The sequence below is a fragment of the Triturus cristatus genome, chromosome 3_1 (assembly GCF_964204655.1).
Source record: "Triturus cristatus chromosome 3_1, aTriCri1.1, whole genome shotgun sequence".
NCBI classification, from domain to species: Eukaryota; Metazoa; Chordata; class Amphibia; order Caudata; family Salamandridae; genus Triturus; species Triturus cristatus.
Window position 1 is genome coordinate 902,509,647 of NC_140583.1, and position 20,976 is coordinate 902,530,622.

The following is a 20,976-nucleotide window of genomic DNA, read 5'->3' on the forward strand; positions in this document are numbered from 1 at the left end:
CGCGAACTGCGTAGTACTTTGTTCGCACTGTGCCAGATGTCGTTTTCAATGACTGCACAGTGCGGACAAGCAACCGGCACTGTGCAATCATTGAAAATGGCATCTTGCACAGTGCGAGCTGTAGTTTTCTGCTGCTCGAGTAGATTTTTACTCGAGCGGCAGCTTTCTCAACGCGAACTGGTAGTTTCTCATCACGAGCGGTCGCGAGCATATGCGACCACTCGCAATGAGAAACCTGACCTCCTCGCATTGGGAATCTCGCCGGGAGGTTTATTTTCCATGCTCGCGATCGCCAACTTGATGTTGCTGATCGCGAACAAGGAAAAAGTCTCGCCGGGATGTCATTTTGCTTTCTCGCAGTCGCCAACTTGACGTTGAGGACCGCGAGCAAGCAAAAAATGACCGCAGCACTACGCAACACTATGCTACGCGTGTTCGCACTGTGCTACGTGCAATTCGCGTAGTGCGAAGTAGCGCCAACTTCGCAAACTACGCGAGCGTAGCGTAGTGCTTTGCCCAGGCTTACCTTTAACACTGCTAACTAGTGCTAAAGTGCTTGTGTGCACTCCCCTAAAACATGGTTAATTTGGCTTATACCCAACTGGCATATTTAATTCACTTGTAAGTCCCTTGTAGAGTGGTGTACTATGTACCCAGGCCCTCTAAATTAAATGCTACCAGTGAGCCTGCAGCATGTATTGTGCCACCCTTCTTAAGTACTGCAAAAACAAACTGGACAAACCCACTAGTAAAGTCGACTCACTGAAAGTTAGATGAGTGCCAGAAACCCATTAGGTTTATAAAAAGACCCCTCACCCACCAACCTGGTTGGTGGCATGCTTCATCATTGGGGTCCCAACTGGGTAGCCGAATGCCACCCAGTTGTGCTACAATGCCTGATTACAGCGGCGCTGGATTTGTGTTATTGTGGGAAGGGAAAGTGCCAATAACGTCGTGCAAGTTAAAATTGACTCTGGGAATCCTGACTGACCAATTCTTTTATTCTCAGTGGCCCAGGACAAGGTTAAAATAAAGGAGATGGACAACCTCAAGAAAAAATCAATCTAAGTTGTCACTATGGTCTACATGTTTCAGCCTCATAAAAAAATTGGAGAGGCTTTCTTCAGGCCCGCCAAAGATAAGTGAAGTGATGGCGAAAAGGATGTCACGTGTATAGTTATACAACACATGCGCTAAGGTTTGTTGTGTGCGCAGTGGTGTCAGTGTACTTACAGACTCACTGGAGGAACCTGTAAAGGAAAGAAGAGGAAAACCAAACAACAGGTAACATAAAATGCAATCTTATATACTGTGTTGTGCCTTCTTCTTTGACTGAATCAGTCTCTATTGCGATCCAGCACATCTGTGAGTTGATCAATTCTTGTCAACCAGATGGTCGAGTGCAGAATATTATGGTATATTCTGCTCACAGCGCATTCACTACTAGGCTAGTAACTGGTTTGTGGTGAAGTATTCGATGCATGCTGTGGTGATGCAGTATATAGTGCCTAGAATTTGAAAAATGTTGCAGCACTGAAGGGTGCCGCACGTGTACTATATTGTGCTATTTAGCTACGGATATAGATTGTAAATCATCTTTTAGTTATGTTAGAAGTAATAAAAGATGTCAGAAAAATGAAATTGGAAAAAACACTTATTTACAATGGCTACAAGTTTATGGTAGCCTTTAGCAGAACTCGGAAAGGGTGCTCGTCAGTAGTCTCACTCTGGGGGATGAAGAAACCAAGAGCATGATGAAAGACAGATATACGGGTTTAAAAAGTGAGCTGACGTATTTAAAAAAAATATGATATGGGGTGCGGAGGAGCTGACCAAGCCTCAGAGTGCATGGCCGGATTAGTAAAGGAACCTTACTTCGTCATGACACAGCGCACGCCATACACCTTTTCTGTATCTTCTTGTGGTTCCGGGGAGTACCGGTGAATGCCGACCGGCGTCTATTTGAAGTAGATGGACGCAGAAGTTAGAACTGGCCGTGGCGCTCTGACGTCAATGACGTCTGCGTCTAATGCATGCCCAGGGAAACTAGAACGCTAACCTCGGACTGGGAGGGCGCTCTAACGTAGTTAACATCAGCGTGTTACATATGAGGAAGGAATCGTGTATAATGCTGGTGTGCTGACCTCATTGATTATTAAGATTAGGAAAGTAATCATAAAAGATGTGGAACATGACTGAACATGTCCATCAGGGTTGGAGACCAGTGCAGTTGCAACGTGATTGGCTATTCAATAATAATAGGTCCATAATGTGAGACATAAGGAGATAACAGTGTTTGCATCCACTGGAGTAGGGTGAATACAATATGTGCGATTTGTGTGTATCTACTCTGTTGATAGGCAGTGCCGGGGGCAATGGAAAAACACCTAGAGGTATCAGTGCTAACTCATTGTGTGTCATCGGTAAGGGTAGTTTGTGCCTCCACAGCATCCAGAGTGGGTGTCCATAATCGGTTTGATATAAGGTCCTATGTAGATTTATTGTGGGCATTCCACAGAATATTGTCATTTAGGCTATGTAGATGAGTGGACACATGGTAAATCCACTGCTGTTCTTTCTCAAAGAGGTGGGCCTGGATGTTCGGCAAGCTAGTGTCCAAAGTTTCGATCACCACCCATTTAATATCATTAGTGGTGTGCCTGGCTTCCAAATAATGGTTAGTCATGGGTGTAGTGTGTCTTTTGCATCGTATGTTACTACGATGTTCGCATATTTGGGTCTTGATTTTGCGACTAGTCATGCTGATGTATGTCAATCCGCATGGGCAGGGGATACGGTAAACTGCATTCATGGTGTTACAATTTGTGTGTTGTCGTAGGTGCCATATTTTACCCGGTTCCAGATTTAGGCTTTTGGTGGGTTCTGTTAAATGACACACACTACAGTTCCCACATGGAAAATGGCCTGTGATTTTAGGAAGGCCACAGGCATTCAATACAGTATTCGTCGTTCTGGGGGGTTGTGTTGGACGTGTGGCCACTAGGGTGTCCTTTAGGCTTCTAGCTCGTTTGTAGGAAAAAAGGGGTTTCTCCCAACTTAATTTCCCGGTGTTAAGTATACGCCAATTTTTTTGTATAATTCGAGAGACTTTGTTTGAGATGGAATTATACATAGTGACGCATGTCATAGGAATGTTAGTTGTGATACGGGGTGATTGTTCAAGCAGCCCATCATGATTCTGATTGCGGTCACGTTTGTTTGCTTTGCTGATGGTCTTGTCCGGGTAGCCTCGTTCTTGTAGTTTCTTGGTTGAGGATTGGGCTTGTTCCTTGAAGTCCTTGATTTCACTGCAGTTTCTACGTAGGCGTCAATATTGGCCAAACTGTAGGTTTTCCCATAATGTTCTTGGGAGAAAACTTGTGTAATGCAAGATGGAATTTGTTGCTGTTCGCTTAAAGTGTGTCTTGGTTTTAAGTTTGCCGTTGAGAGCGTGTATGTCCAAATCCAGAAAGGTGATGCTATCCCTGTGAATATTGTGGGTGAACTTTAAATTGGGGTCACAGCCATGAATCCACTGGAGAAAAGTGAGGAGAGAGTCATTATTCCCTTTCCAAATGAGAACTATATCATCGATATATCATTTGTAAAATTTCACATTGGGTACAAGAGACGTATTGGTGTTGAATAAATGTGCTTTCTCAAAGTTATAAACATATAGACCCGCCACTCTGGGGGCAAAAATGCTCCCCATTGACGTCCCATACGTCTGTAGGTAAATCTCGCCATCAAATTTAAAGAAGTTTTCTTTGAGAGCCAGTTCAGCACATTGCAGTACAAATGTCTTAGGAGTGTTGTAATTCCATGTGGTTGTATCCAGTGCCAGTTGTACTACTTCCATGGTGTCATCTTGTGGCAGACTGGTATATAGACTCTTGATGTCTAAGCTAACTAGGAATGACGTCTATGTAGCAAGTTAAAACATCTCCCAGGCCTGCCATTGCAACCTGAATGCAGTTTTAAACTGTCATGTTGACTTGGCAATGCAGGGGGTAGCGGAAGCAATTGATAATATCCCACCCGTGAACATAGGAGACAGCAGTGCGGGGGTGGGCGGGGGTTAGTTGGGTTTAAGTTTCATTGAGGGAGGGAAGATTGAACTCTGAACAGAATTGATTAAGAATGTTAACTAAATATGGCGGGAAGCAGTAATAATTCACATTCTCTAGACAAATGTATTGAATGTATGCCGAGATAAAATGAGACTGTAAACTGTACATGAATGGAAAAAGCAATAAAATGTGTTTTTTTTTTTAAATGTTGACTTGGCAATAAAACCCCCTTGTCAAGCCTTACACTACCCTTTGATTACATATAGGTCACCCTTAAGGCAGTCCCTAGGTAGCCCATTGGGCAGGGTGCCTTGTGATTAAAAGGTTGGACATGTACTTTACATGTCCTGAATGTGGAAGATCTCCTAAATTAGTTTTTCACTAATTTGATGCCTACCCCTATCATAAGGTAACACTGGAGAATCTTTATCACATTTAATATGCTGTCATTTTCAATTGGCAGCAAGTAGCTATGTCATGTTTGGTGTCTTTGGAATTGTAATGAAAAAAACATTTTATAGAGATATAAGGTGTTCCTCACCGGGCCATCTGCTGGCAGGATGAGGGGGCGGAGCTGAGCACAACCCCACCTGCAACGGAACAGGGAGTGCTTTGCCCTCGCACAAAGGACCCAACATCTCCACATTGTCACTGCAGCCAGCTTGGAGCCAGGGCAGGGGAGTCAGGTTGTTCCATACACTTCAAAACCACTGTCTAGAAGCTTGTCCCATTTCCAGAAGAAGGAAACCTGAGTTTAAAAAGGGGACCTCAGACACCAACTCTTCAATATACTTCTGGACATGTGGACCCAGAAAAGGAAGAAGGACTGATGTAATACTAGAAGGAATGCTACTCTGCCAGACTGCTGCCTGCTGGACTGGTGCTGTGCTGAACCTCTTGCTTTGGAGAGGAGAATTGGACCTGCAACTGCATCTTGAATCCTGGGATAAATGAAGCTCCAGCAACTCCCATCCACGACACCTGACCTGCTCTTCACTCTATTCCAACAGCCCCCAGTAATGATCAACATGCTTCTTGAATGCCCCATCCACCAGGAACAGGACTCTTTTGGATTTGAGAAGGTAAAACCTTTAACAGGGCTAATCTGTTGACTGTAGCCAACCTGCGCTCCATTGCAGTCTGCCTGAACTTGTGACTTTGACCCAGTCCAGCACGACCAGATGCCATAGTTGGAGCTGTGTGCTTTGTGGCAATCTTTTTACAAGATTCTTTAAAAATTCATAACTCTGGTTCTACTGATTGGATTTTTATGATTTTGGTGTGAAATAATTTATTAAAATTTACTTTACTTTGCTGTGTGTGTGCTACATAAATTCTTTACACATTGCCTCTAGGTTAACCCTGACTGCTTTTATGTCAAGCTACTCAGGGTTAAGCACACGTTAACTTTGTAGCTTTTTGTGGTTCACCCTGCAAGGATTGTGATTGTTGCTTGTCCTGGGCTCACACCTCAGTCATCAAACAATCCAAGTTCTCACACTGTCCATGCATATTTTTGTGCGTATATGTGTGTTCACTCTTATGTGTGTCTGTATGCATGTGTTTTGGTACTTTGTGTCTCCCGGATAAACATGGTGCCAAGGAGCACCAAAAGTGTATGTACCTCTGCATTATAAGTGGTTCATCTCTGGCACAATTGCTTATGTTCCTTGTATAGATGTGGCTGTGACTTAATAATTGTCATCATTGTCATATTGTGTGCATTCGTGGTCTAGCAATGCATGCTGCCAGCCACAATTGACATATTGTGAGTGCGACAAACCCAATTTTGTCCACCCCACCATAATATTGGTCATGACTGACATGTTGTCATCATCCTGGCCATTGTGATGACCAGTCTTGGCACAGAGATGCTTCTGTATAATTGAGAGCGTTATTGGCATATTAGAGGAATCCTTGACATTAAGACATAAGACGGACAGCTCAGTTCAAGGCCTTTTCATATCAAAGTTTGTGTTGAGCAATGTCTTGAGGCCCATACGTACTCGGTATCTCAAAAATCCGGACTAAAGCTTTTGGAGACAATGGAGCTTTTTTTTTTCAATGGGAGACTTGTTTCTCCACCAGGGTGATGGAGTAGAATGCTCCTTTGTCCTGACGGAGATGCTGCAACCGAATTTAGAGATAGCCGCCAAGTTGGGAATCACTTCTTGAGCATTGCCAGGAACGGCTGTCATGGCGATTCCTCTCAATGCTTTTTGCAGTTTGGTGCAGGGCTCTGTCAACATGATGGAGCCTTGCACCAAATGGGTTTCTTATTTATTTTCACAGAGAAAATCCCCAAACTGGATTTTTTTTGTTGAAATGGCAAGGGGGCATATTTTTGCCTTTTACTGACCGTTAATGCCAGGGTTTGCCTTTCGGTGATGGACAGAAAAAGTCAGCTATATGTCTGCCCATCAAAAGTGTGCAGATGGACATATAGCCAATTCTCTGATTGCTCTTTCTCCATCAGGCTTTGTCAGAGAAGTTTGGCTACATTGGTAACAGAGTGGTCACATTCATAGCCAAACCTATGGTCTGCCTGCATATAAATCAGGGGCTGGATCAATGTGTTGTCGGGGAGGGAGCTTTTTCAATAGTACAATGGAGTTCCCTCTCCATCACCAATTAAATCAGCCCCAACGTTTTCTCTGTAGTTATGTTATGTTATGTTAAATGAATTTGGTAAAAGCTTGAATACCTGGGGGTGTCTTGGCACTGGCTACTGGGTGATGTGAAGGAATGACTCATAAGGAGTTAAATATCCAGGTACTGGGAGATTTCCTAAAAGTCAGAAGATTAGTGGAGGATTTAATGTGATGAGGAAGCTTGTTCCAGACAGTGGAGCCACCCAGCACGAAGTTGTGGCTGCCCCACAATGCACGTTTGAATTTGGGAAAGATCACAGACTTAGCTGTGGAAGATCTTAGTAGCTTGTTGGGAATATAGTATACCAGTTGAAACTTTTAAACAGGAATACAGGTCCTTGATTATGTACGGCCTTGTAGGTGATGCAAAGAGCCTTGAAAGTAATTCTCCTGCTGATGGGCAGCCAGTGAAGCTTCTTCATTTGTTTAGACACCGATTGGTGTTTGGGAATCTTGAGAAGGAGGTTTGCAGCAGTGTATTGTATAGTTTTTTTTTAGAATATATTAATGTTCATTAAGATACAGGCCATTGCAGGATTCAAATTTGGAAATCACAAGAGAGGTGACTACTGATTTCTAAGCTGTGGTGGGATGAAAGGAAGAAGCTTTTTTATCATCCTAAGAGTGTGCAAAACTTTGGAAGAGACCGTGTTGGCTCTTGGCTTGGTCAGTATAGGAAAGCTTTTGAAGAAAAGTGGAGGCGGCACCAGGGATGAAGTTACATATCCAAAAAAGCCATCTTATTGTATAAAACACTCACAAAATGACATACATATAAAAATAACATATATATATATGTATGTCATTTTGTGAGTGTTTTATACGTTGTCTTATGTCATTTCCAGCCCTGATGAAGTTCCATCCTCTGGAACGAAACGCGTTGGCTGTAGTCCTGTGTACATCTATTGTTGTATGAAGATGAATAAGGAATAAAGGAATTTTCATGAAATAAGATGGCTTTTTTGGATATGTAACTTCATCCCTGGTGCCGCCTCCACTTTTCTTCAAGAGTTTATCCCTGGATTTTCCAGTAAGACCTTTCCACAGCAGGTCTTGGAGACGTCTGGCACAGGACTTTCTCTGACTTATGGGACTAAAATATTGATGTGCTCAACAATAGTCGGCTGTGGGATCTTTTTCTTGTAAAGACAGTATAGGAAAGCTTGTCATTTATCAGAACACATAGATTGCGGGTTTTGTTGACCAGCTTGGGAAGAGGGCTTAGCTCGCTTGTGGCCAAAAGGAGTCTAAAATGCCGGATGGGCACTAAAGAGCAGAACCACAGTCTTGCCTGAATTTAGCTGTAGGCAGTTCTCATACATCCAGTTGCTAATCGCTTGCATCCAGTCACAAAAGTAGGCCCCTCACTACCAAGAGAGACGGTGATTTGAGTGTCATCCGAGGATGTGAGCGAAAAGCCAAAGGATTTGATAAACTCAGCTAAAGGGGTGGAGTATATGTTGGAAAGCTTGGGGATAAGCGAGGACCTGCGAGGGACCCCGCAAGGAAGAGAGAAGGGCTGAGAAACAACATTGCCCTAATGGACCGATTGCCCACACCAGCGTAAGAATGAGCAAAATAGTATCCAGGCAGAGCCCGTGATACTGATCGCAGATAGGTGAGACAGCATTCTGCTATAGTGGACGGTATCAAATGCTGCAGACAAATCCAGTAGACTCAGAGACACTTTATCTCCCGAACCATTGGACATTCTGATTTCTTCAGTAGCCTTCATTAAGGCCATTTCCGTGCTGTTGTCTAAACGGAAAGCAAATGAGTGGCATACAGAAGGTTTTTGGATTGGAAAAATTCCACAAGTTGGGAGTTCATTGCTTTCTCGATAATCTTGGCAGGCAGGGAAAGGCAGGATATTGGGCAGTAAATATTTGAATCAGAAGGATCCAATGAAGCTTTCTTGAGGAGAGGAAGGACTGAAGCTTTCTTCCAGCAGCTTGGAAAGGAGCCAGGCAGAAATATTAGCTGGAAGATATCGGTTAAAATCTGGTCGATAGTTTCTGCAACAAGAGCAGCTATCCTGTGTGTTCAGGAGCCACCAGGGGAGCTGGATCCAGAGGCTTTGACCAGTCTAGTAACTGTATTAGTGGATGGGACAGTGAAAGTCACAAAGCTGGAGGCTGTTGGAGAGAAGCTAGGGGGACTGAAGTTGCAATGTAAGGAAGTGGGTATACTGGAAATGGCGCTGTAGATTTTTTCGACTTTCTGGAGTCAAAAGCTGACTACCTCATTGCAGAAGGACTGGCTTGAATTAGTAAGTTTGTTGATAGCTTAAACGGTTCTTTAGTTGGGTTTTTGGCTGATTCGATTCTCCTGGTTAAGCAAGCTGTTTTAGCTGTGAAACGTTTGGCTTTGTAGGTACACAAGCAAATCTTATACTTGGGGTCTTTTCTGCATCCTTGTAATTGCTGCACCACCTTTTCTCCTGCCTTCTTCATCTCTGCTTAAGGGCCTTCGAAGAAACAGGGGGTGGAGGCCTTAGTTGCTGCCATAGAAAGGGAAAAACTGACCCACCAAATACACTTACCCCATTATTATTTCCCTTTTGCAAGCTTATTTTCTGGACGGTGGGCATCAGTTTTGGTAATGCTTATTAGGCATTATGTGGAAAATTAAACTATCTGTATAAATCTTAAAAGTTCACAAGAGCATTGTCAGGCAGCTATTGTGGTTAAAGATAGGAAATTAATAGAGAAAGGTGTGGCATTTATGTAACCTAAAGATAATAGCTATATTCCTCTATCTACAATATTTCCCAATGCGTTGGAATTTGGGATTTCGCAAAACATCCAGGATGTAAGGACATTGTGTGAAATAAAAAAGGCATTTGTATAGTTCTTCATTATTGGGTGTGTTTCATAAATAAATCCTCATTTTATTTATAAGGAAAATGCTTAAACATGAGAGCAAAAGCCCATAATCCTTGAACCTTGATCCGGATTCTAGAAAAGAAAATATAAATAGGAGCCCTGAACTTGTTGCAAGAAGTGGACAAAATTGAAAGTGTGAATTCCAACAAGTCAACCACGCAATTTGTATTCTGCTTAGGCTTTCATGCGAGACAAGTATTTGCAACCTACCTATGACTGAAATTACATATGTAATGGTTCTCTGACAATGTTAAGAGATCGATAAAAAGGGAGACAATTTTACGAGAATTATCACACAGATTCCATGAACCTATGAACCGACGACCACATGAATTCAGTAGCACAAAAGAACGCATAGGTGACTAATTAAACGGTCCCTAAACGTTGGCAAACATTTAAATATTGAAACTATCCACATTTTAGAGGGTTGAGCTTTACGGAAAAAAATAATTGCACTGATTATTTCTCCCTTGCTTCCACGTAGAAATATCAAAGCAGTGATAGTTGCCATTTTGCTCACCATGCCATTATAAACTTAGGGGCTGATTTACAACTCCTGGCGCATCTCTGCAAATCAGCAGGGATGCGCCAGAACAGATGCGCCACGTAATCCCCCCCTTGCGCCACCACGGATGCGTCGCATTTACAATGCAGCGCACCATGGTGCAAGGAGGGACAGGTGCGTGACGCATCTTGTGGAGTACGGGCGGCGCATTGCTGGAGTCGCATTGCAAGCGCAACGCAACTCCTGCAATGCACAGGGGCCGCCCATACTTAACGTGGTGCGTCACTCCTTACGCCTGCTTCAAGCAGGCGTAAGGATTTGACGCAGTAGCGTTGTAAAACTAACGCAGTGAAATCTTGTAGATTTCACTGCGTCAGTTTTATGGGGTTTTCCTGCGAGGGAATGCCCACCCTGTGACAGAACGCCCACATGAAACCTAAAGCAGGTTTCATGTGGCGCAGGGCTTTACAACGTGATGCATCTGCCTAGATGCGTCACGTTGTAAATAAGTCGCAACGTGGCACATGGTTTATGCCACCGCTGCGTCACATAAGTGATGCAACGGCGGCGTAAAAGTGTCGCAAGGGGCTTGTAAATCTGCCCCGTAATGTTGCACGTGCTCTCATAACACAACGCAATATAGCACTGTACAACCGCCCATTCAAAATGGTTACTGAATTAATAGTTCCTTTTGCGTCACATTTCTTCGCGTAAGCTCCTGCAGGAAAGCTGTAATAAATACGGGTCTTATTCTCTGACATGAGGTACATTTAAACATGTTCAAAAGATGTATTTTGTCACCCACTTTACACCAGTTTGTGTTTTTTTCTTTTCTTAATTGCCCTTGCTGCGCACAATATGCCTAATGCTTCAAACATCAGCTATAACAGGGAAAACACTAAAAGACATTATTTAACAATAAAGGCAGCCCCTGTCAACTCATGACATCCTTGTTACTGGAAATTATTTTTTTCCACTGGTGTCCCTCTTGTCATAACCTTAAATCAAATAATGGAGTTGAATTTGCCATAGATTAAGAGAGCTAAAAGACTACAGCTGCTCAGGGATTACTCTTTGCTTCCCTTACGTCACATTTGACAACATAAAGACATGATTGCAGCGACTAATGGAACTTTTTCCTCTTTTGTCATAAAAAGGTCAGCCTAGTGTTCAGCATTTGATATGGATGTCATTCTCCATCGAGCTGCAGCATGGCTTATAGGAAACAATGTAAGGAAATGTCTTAAGATGCCACTAGTTACCTGATCAAAAGACAATGTTGAAAAACACCTCTAATGACTGTCTCTTATGCATCAGTGCACCTACTAATGAGCTGCCAGAAAAAGCTCTGCGCTGCTTTGCTAAGACAGAGAAGGAATGTGAGAAGCCCGCGCTGCTACTTCCCTGCTGTGATCCCTGCCTTTCTACCAGCAGAGCCTGGACTTTTAGCTGCTAATGAGCAGGCTGCATAGAGTGTCCAAACTATTGCTGGCTGTAGACAATCCACCTGTCTTTAGATACTGAGAGAAACCCTGTGCTTTTTTTATCGTTAATAAGGAAATAATGTGCACAAAGACACTGACACGCACCCACAAATACACACATACCCACACACCACATGCATACACACTCTATTAGCATTGCTGAAAGTGTGGGGGTACCCTGACACAGGAGAGGCAAAGCCTCCAGTGAGTCATGATTCCTTTCCCCTCGCTCAACCATGAGAAATAGCATATTAGACTCTGCACTAGGCCTGGGCAAAAATTTCGTTCCGTTCGCGGAAATTGCGATAATTTGACATTTTTGCGTTCCGCGGAGAGCGAGAAAATGTCAAAAATTCCGGTTTCCGCAGCTTGGCGATAATTTGTTTCTTGCTCGCGCTGTAAAATGATACATTCTTGCGCGCGCGCGATCGCCTTACCTGAATCCCTGCGTTCGCCGACAAGTTTTCTTGATCCGGTCGCGTTCTCCATGAGATGTTGTATTGTTTTTAGCCATTTGCGCTGTCTCGCGACAGTTCGCGCCCGCAGTGACGTCATGCGTCGCGCGATCACGTCTTTCTTCTCGCGATCATGCACCGCGAGAACAACTCAAAACAAGATGGCCGCGCCCGCAAGCAACCACATGGGTAAGTTGGCGACCCGCAACCATGCAGAAAATCTCGCGAACATGCCGGAAAAAAACTTCCGCATCTTCGCGATATTTCTGCTTGTTTGCGATAATTTTAAACATTCTCGCGATAATTTGCGAAGGTTAATTCCGCAAATTCCGCCCACCCCTACTCTGCACACCTGCCTGCAAGTATTGTTTATGCCATATCACTTCTTCATGTACACTTGTTTTAACAAAAAATATTTTCACAAATACACGATGCAAGGGGTTACATTTTTTCAGTAAGGTTAATATACTCAAGAGAGATTATGACAGAAAGGAGAGTTGTTCCTTGTGTAAGGAAATTGTTACATACAATGTCTGAGGCAGGAAAACGTGTTTTTCTTGTGAGTTTTGGAGTACTACCATAAAAAACTCGAATTTAACCTTTCCACTGCAGTAATAAATATGTGAATGTGTGTTTATTAGTATAGCTCTAAATAATATCTTATCAATTTTTTTCCCACATTTATTTATATATATATATGTGTATATATATATCCACATCTCACAGTTTCCCTTACAGGATAGCCACATTCAGGTAGGTAAATCTTTCGTTTTTATTCCACAGGAGCTACAGCATTGTTGAGTGAATGCTCACCAAAATTGATCGCCTGACGCGTTTCATGCCGCAAGGCATTTCATCAGAGGCAAAGTCTTCCATCAGTGTGTGAGCAATGGCAGTCCAATTGTCTTTTTAACCACCCGCCCTAGTGGGCGTCGGCTCTCGCTGAGCCTTGTGGAACTTGTAGTGCCTTGTGTTTGCTGCAGTGAGCTTCTCCACGCTGACAAACATTAAAACACATGACACCCCAGTGGGTCAGGAAAGCGTCCTCCTCTAACAGTGCTGCAGTATAGGATGCCTTTGAAAAACGACCTCCTGACCAAAAAAGACAATTGGACTGCCATTGCTCACACGCTGATGGAAGACTTTGCCTCTGATGAAATGCCTTGCGGCATGAAACGCATCAGGCGATACATTTTTTGGTGAGCATTCACTCAACAATGCTGTAGCTCCTGTGGAATAAAAACGAAAGATTTACCTACCTGAATGTGGCTATCCTGTATGGGAAACTGTGAGATGTGGATTTAAAACGGCTGGTCCCGGTCGTGGGAGAAGCCCTGCCGCGGTGTGTAGCGGACCGAGTTGGAGTCAAATGGCTGCCGACTACATGGTCAGGAGGTCGTTTTTCACAGGCATCCTAAAGTGCAGCACTGTTGGAGGAGGACGCTCTCCTGACCCACTGGGGTTTCATGTATTTTAATGTTTGTCAGCATGGAGCAGCTCACTGCAGCAAACACAAGGCACTACAAGTTACACAAGGCTCAGCGAGAGCCGACGCCCACTAGGGCGGGTGGTTAAAAAGACAATTGGACTGCCATTGCTCACACGCTGATGGAAGACTTTGCCTCTGATGAAATGCCTTGTGGCTTGAAACACGTCAGGCGATTAATTTTTTGGTGAGCATTCACTCAACAATGCTGTAGCTCCTGTGGAATAAAAACAAAAGATGTACCTACCTGAATGTGGCTATCCTGTATGGGAAACTGTGAGATGTGGATTTAAAACGGCTGGTCCCGGTCGTGGGAGAAGCCCTGCCGCGGTGTGTAGCAGACCGAGTTGGAGTCAAACGGCTGCCGACTACATGGTCAGGAGGTCGTTTTTCACAGGCATCCTACAGTGCAGCACTGTTAGAGGAAGACGCTTTCCTGACCCACTGGGGTTTCATGTGTTTAATGTTTGTCAGCGTGGAGCAGCTCACTGCAGCAAACACAAGGCACTACAAGTTCCACAAGGCTCAGGGAGAGCCGATGCCCACTAGGGCGGGTGGTTAAAAAGTCAATTGGACTGCCATTGCTCACACGCTGATGGAAGACTTTGCCTCTGATGAAATGCCTTGCGGCATGAAACGCGTCAGGCGATTAATTTTTTGGTGAGCATTCACTCAACAATGCTGTAGCTCCTGTGGAATAAAAACGAAAGATTTACCTACCTGAATGTGGCTATCCTGTATGGGAAACTGTGAGATATATAAATATATCTCACAATTTAAACCGAATGCAAACAGACGCGTTTCAGAATAGATCCTTCTTCAGTATATATATCTTTCCCCAAATGCCACCTCTGCTGCTGAACTCCAGTCGTGACGGGTGCTTCCCCCCGAGAGAACTGACATGGGGGTACAACAACAATTTTCACACTCCAAGATGGCAATCAAGAACTGTTAGGAGGCACTGTTTGCCAATACAGTCCTTCCTTGATGCAACTACGAAGGTGGAGCCCCGTAAGCCTTAAAAATTTGGACTACCAACAAACCTCTTTTCACGCCAAACAGCATTTGATAAAGTCAGTTGTGACGAAACGCGTCATGCGGAGTGATTAAAAGGTTTACAGACCCTGAGTGCTCCGGTGTGTTCTTTGAAGTGGGAACACCTTGTTGGCTCATATATATATATATATATATATATATATATATATATATATATATATATATATATATATATATATATATATATATCACTGAAAAAACCATAGGTTTCACACATGTTATAGTTAGCTGGAGATTTTACTCATAAAAACCAATGAAATTCCCCCGTTATAGTTAGTGCAGGCAACTATAACTCACGCGACCGCAATCCTCTGCTGATGCTAATACTGTATTTAGACACTTATTTGCCCATGTCTTCTTCCATTAAATTTTAGCTATACATATATTACAAATATTTTTTTTTCATAAAGACACATATGTCATCAGCAGAGGATTGCGGTCGCGTGAGTTATAGTTGCCTGCACTAACTATCACGGGGGAATTTCATTGGTTTTTTATGAGTAAAATCTCCAGCTAACTATAACATGTGTGAAACCTATGGTTTTTTCAGTGAATTTGCAAGGTTTTTTAAATGCTAATTCCTAACTATAACGTGTGTGAAACCTATGGTTTTTTCAGTGAATTTGTACGGTTTTTTAAATGCTAAGTTACTTTACGCCGTTCGTGGCGTGCGCGCCCACGTAACGCAGTTCGTTCCGTGCGCGCACGGTGCGCTTCACGCACCGTGCGCGCACAGTGAGCACGTGGTGCGCTTCGCGCACCGCGCGCCCACTTTACGCAGTTAGTGCTGTGCACGCACGGTGGATGGGCAATGTACGCACGATGCGCTTCGCGCACCGTCCGCTCACGGAGGACATATTATGCGCTTCGTTATGAAAGGTAAACTATTAAATGTTCTGTTGTGCTAAATGACATGCCCAAAAGGTGCCCTGAGGGCACCTTTTGCACACGGGGGTGGGAAAGTTTGGATAGTGTTTTTTTTATAATTAATTTTTACCGTACGCGTACGGTAAGCGTAATCGGCGTTTTTTCAAAAAAAAAAAAAATTGCATTTTTTGCCTTGGGGGTTCTTTTAAGACACCTTAATCAAGGCTAGGTGGTTGGGAGCTGTGTAACCTGCCCCTTTACATGTTTTCACCCTTTGTTTTTCCTCCCCCCCTCAGAGTGCGAGAGTGAAAATGGCGGCCGCCGCTTCCTGGTTTCGACCGATTCGAATGTTTACTAAGATCTAACAGCCAATCAGAATCGCAGTCGCGCACGGCACCGTACGCGTACGGTAAGCTTACCGTAAGCACACGGTAAGCGCACCGTAAGCTGCCACAGATATATATATTGGTTTAAATGCTATTTTCTCAGGAACTACTTAACAGATTTACACCAGACATACAAAAGGCACTTCCTTGACCTGTAGACTACCTCTCTGCCAAATTTCAAGTAACTCTGTTCTGCCATTCGGGCTGTAGCTGTGTCTAAAGGTCCTATGGAAAAATGCATGGGAAAAACGCGTTTTGGGACCCCCCTTTTTTCTCTGCCCCCGCTTGACGAATCCCCCCGAGACTTTCAGGGTAGGAGCGGAGCGTAGCGCCCCATTAGTTTTGAAAATTTCGCGAGGATTCGTCGACCGGCGCCAAAGTTATTCCAAATAGAATGTTGCGGTTTTCCTATGGAAACAGGGTCCTAACTATAACTACCTACTGGCGACCGCCAGTAGGTAATTATCTACTGGCGGTCGCCAGTAGATAGTTATAGTTAGGACCTATTTTCCATAGGAAATCCGCAACATTCTATTGGGAATATCTTTGGCGCCGATTGACGAATCTTCGCGAAAGTTTCCAAACTTTTGGCCAGCTCCGCTCCGCTCCGCTCCTACCCTGAAAGTTATGCGGTGATCAGTGAAGCGGGGGCCGAGAAAAAAGGAGGGTCCCAAAACGCGTTTTCCCCATGCAATTTCCCATAGGATCTGTTGTCGCAGCTACAGCCCGAACCGCTAAATGGAATGACACCAAATTTGGCAAAGAGGTAGTCCTCAGTTCGGACTCGTGCCTTTTGCATATTTGGTGTGAATCTGTTCAGTAGTTCCTGAGAAAATTAGGGTAAAAAAGTTAGTGATATCTATGGCCGCGGAGGATCCGCGGACCGTACCCGCACCGTAAGCGCACCCTCCCCGAACGGAGCGTGCAACCTCCCGATCGTGCGCTGAATGCTAATTGGCTGTCGAGCGTCTCTCTACATTCGAAACCAGGAACTGTTGGCAGCCATTTTCTGCCTCGGTAGAAGCGAGGTTGAAGATTGAAGGGGAATAAGTGTGTAAAAGATATAAAGGGGGCAGAGTGGAAATACTCTGACCCTCTAGATCTGCCTAGGGGGTCCCAGAAGGACTCCCTGTGGCCCCCCTTTTAAAAAAAAAGAAAAAAGCGGCAAAATGCGCGCACGGTGCGCGCATTCTATCGCGTTGGATGCACGGATTCTCTCGCGGTGGGTTCGCGGATCCAAGGAAAAAAAAAATGAAATTGTTGGGAGATAAAGATTAAGCTTAAGTGTTTTGTTCTTGAGTGGCTCTAAAAAGAGCCGTTGTGCTCATTGAGAGTTTTTGGTACTTATAAGTAAGTACCTATACAGAGTCTAAAGTTGTTGAGGAAGACTCTGTTTCCTTCATCAGTAAAGTGTACTCCATCTCTCCTATACATCTCTTGCATATGAAAGCGCAGATTGTTATTGTAAATGGACCCCATTCTGTAGTCTCGGAGAAAAGCAGAAACAGATTTATTCACATGTTTCCTAGCTTTCTCAATCTGTGGACAAAAATGATCGGACCAGTTCCATTTCTGCCTTTGGCATATGTTAGAATACACAAAGGCAGTTTTAGGGAAAAGTGAAATCAGTTGTGCAAAGGTGTCCTTCATAAGCATTTCCAGACCTACCCCAGTCAAAGTGCCTAGGTCATTGCCACCACAGTGCACTATTATGAGGTCAGGGTGTTGGATTTGCATGAAGGATTTCACCAATGGCATCAATTGGTGCCACTTTAACCCTCTCTGTCCAATCCATTTAATGTCTACATTTGGCAAACCTAGGTCTTTGTGAATGCCTTTGTTTTCTGCATACCTTTGGCTCCAGAAAATGTAGCTGTGTCCCACAATCCACACTGTAAGCATCTTGTAAGGAGGTCTGGATGCACTCAGATGGTCTCTGTAAATGAAATGGCAGTTTGGAAAGTAAGATGTTTCTAAAATGGTGGCTAAGATGCAATTTTGAAAAAAGACAAGAAATCATTGGTTGTTTGACAACCTTCTACACTGAGCGGTAGGGTGCATATTTCTCTTTTTTAAATGCATGATTCTTATTGGTTAGCAAAAAGTGCATGAAAGGAACATTATATATGATAAGCTGATATGTTGAGAAGCCAAGCACACTTGCTGTTTTGATTAGCAACATTGTGTGTGCTGAACTTGTGACCTGTGTGCTCAGTACAGTGTTCCATGACCTGTTTCTATGGTAACGGGCAGAAGGCAGATTGGGGGAAGGGTTGAAGTTTATGTCATTTGGAAAGGGTTGAAATGTTTAACCAATAGAAATGTGTGTTTGCTTTTGAATTTATGTGGGAAGGAATGTGATTTGATGTTTACATGTATATGTGTGGAAAATGAGAGGGAAACTTTGCCATTCTTTGGTTCTGCTGACAGGTGCACAGTGCAGAGATTCTGTATAAGAAAATCTGGTGTGTGACTGATATCTGGTGTGATACTTCTTAATCTACAAAACATCTTGAAAGGTGAGTTATTTAATTGTGAGGGGATGTATGTAGACTATTTTTATTTTAATCAGACTAATTTATTTTTTCTGCTAAAGTGTAGGGAGCACTTTTTTTTCTCTACAATCTTATTGACAGTGTGTGTGCATGTGGAAACCATTTTGTGATAAGGATTTGTGTTTTTTCATGTGTTTGTAGACAGATAACTATGCAGTTCTTATATTTTGGCAGATTTAGAAACCACTTATTGTTTATGAATTTGTGAAATGAGTTATGTTTCTGCAGTAAAATGTAGTACTCCTTGTAGATGAAGAAATGTGTTTTGGTATAGTGCAAGGGATAGTGTTGTTTGTCTAGAATCACACAGAGAGCCTGTGTGCATTTGGGAACCACTGTGGAGAAGTGTTTGGTAACATCGTGCATTTGCTGACAGATAACTGTTTTGAAACCTGTCATGTTGTCAAGTTTTAGTAGCATTAGAAGACCGCTATGGCTTATGCTTTCATTAAATGAGTTAGGTATTGACAGTAAAGTGCAGTCGTGAAATATGTAGATTGTGTGCAGTTCCCTTACCACTTCCAGTGTAGTGAATGAGTTTTGGTAAACTCCTAGGGATACTGGTGCTTGTCTAGAATCATACTGTGAGTCTTTGTGCATTTGGGAACCACTGTGAAAGAAGCTTTTGGTAACATTGTGTATTTGCTGACAGAAAACTGTTTTAAAACTTGTCATGTTGTCAAGTTTTAGTAGCATTAGAAGCCAGTCTTTGCTTATGTGTTGATTAAATGAGTCAGGCATTGACACTAAAGTGCAGTCGTGAAATATGTAGATTGTGTGCAGTTCCCTTATCACTTCCAGTGTAGTGAATGAGTTTTGGTAAACTCCTAGGAATACTGGTGCTTGTCTAGAATCACACTGTGAGTCTGTGTACATTTGGGAACCACTGTGAGAGAAGCGTTTGGTAACATCGTGCATTTGCTGGCAGATAACTGTTTTGAAACCTGTCATGTTGTCAAGTTTTAGTACCATTAGAATCCAGTGTTTGCTTATGTGTTGATTAAATTAGTCAGGCGTTGACATTAAAGTGCAGTCGTGAAATATGTAGATTGTGTGCAGTTCTCTTACCTCTTCCACTGTAGTGAATGAGTTTTGGTAATCTCCTAGGGATAGTGGTGCTTGTCTAGAATCACACTGTGAGTCTTTGTGCATTTGGGAACCACTGTGAAAGAAGCGTTTGGTAACATCGTGTATTTGCTGACAGAAAACTGTTTTAAAACTTGTCATGTTGTCAAGTTTTAGTAGCATTAGAAGCCAGTCTTTGCCTATGCGTTGATTAAATGAGTTAGGCTTTGACACAAAAGTGCAGTCCTGAAATATGTAGATTGTGTGCAGTTCCCTTACCACTTCCACAGTAGTGATTGAGTTTTGGTAAACTCCTAGGGATAGTGGTTGTTGTCTACAATCACTCTGTGAGTCTGTGTGCATTTGGGAACCACTGTGAGAGAAGCATTTGGTAACATCGTGTATTTGCTGACAGATAACTGTTTTAAAACCTGTCATGTTGTCAAGTTTTAGTAGCATTAGAAGCCAGTCTTTGCTTATGCGTTGATTAAATGAGTCATGCTTTGACACTGATGTGGTGTACTTAAATATGTAGATTGTGTGCAGTACCATTAACTCTTCCAGAGTAGTGAATGAGTTTTGGTAAACTCCTAGGATAGTGTTGCTTGTCTAAAATCACACTGTGAGTCTGTGTACATTTGGGTAAGGATTGTGAAAGAAGCATTTGGTAACATCATTTATTTACTGACAGATAACTGTTTTAAAACTTGTCATGTTGTCAAGTTTTAGTAGCATTAGAAGCCAGTCTTTGCTTATGTGTTGATTAAATGAGTCAGGCCTTGACACTAAAGTGTAGTCGTGAAATATGTAGATTGTGAGCAGTTCTCTTACCTCTTCCACTGTAGTGAATGAGTTTTGGTAAACTCCTAGGGATAGTGGTACTTGTCTAGAATCACACTGTGAGTCTGTGTGCATTTGGGAACCACTGTCAGAGAAGCGTTTGGTAACATCGTGCATTTGCTGACAGAAAACTGTTTTGAAACCTGTCATGTTGTCAAGTTTTAGTAGCATTAGAAGTTAGTCTTTGCTTATGTGTTGATTAAATGAGTCAGGCATTGACACTAAAGGGTAGTCGTGAAATATGTAGATTGTGCGCAGTTCCCTTACCTCTTCCACTGTAGTGAATGAGTTTTGGTAAACTCCTAGGGATAGTGGTGCTTGTCTAGAATCACACTGTGAGTCTGTGTGCATTTGGGAACCACTGTCAGAGAAACGTTTGGTAACATCGTGCATTTGCTGACAGAAAACAGTTTTGAAACCTGTCATGTTGTCAAGTTTTAGTAGCATTAGAAGCCAGTCTTTGCTTATAAGTTGATTAAATGAGTCAGACATTGACACTAAAGTGTAGTCGTGAAATATGTAGATTGTGTGCAGTTCCCTTATCACTTCCACTGTAGTGAATGCGTTTTGGTAAACTCCTAGGGATAGCGGTGCTTGTCTAGAATCACACTGTGAGTCTGTTTACATTTGGGAACCACTGTCAGAGAAGCGTTTGGTAACATTGTGCATTT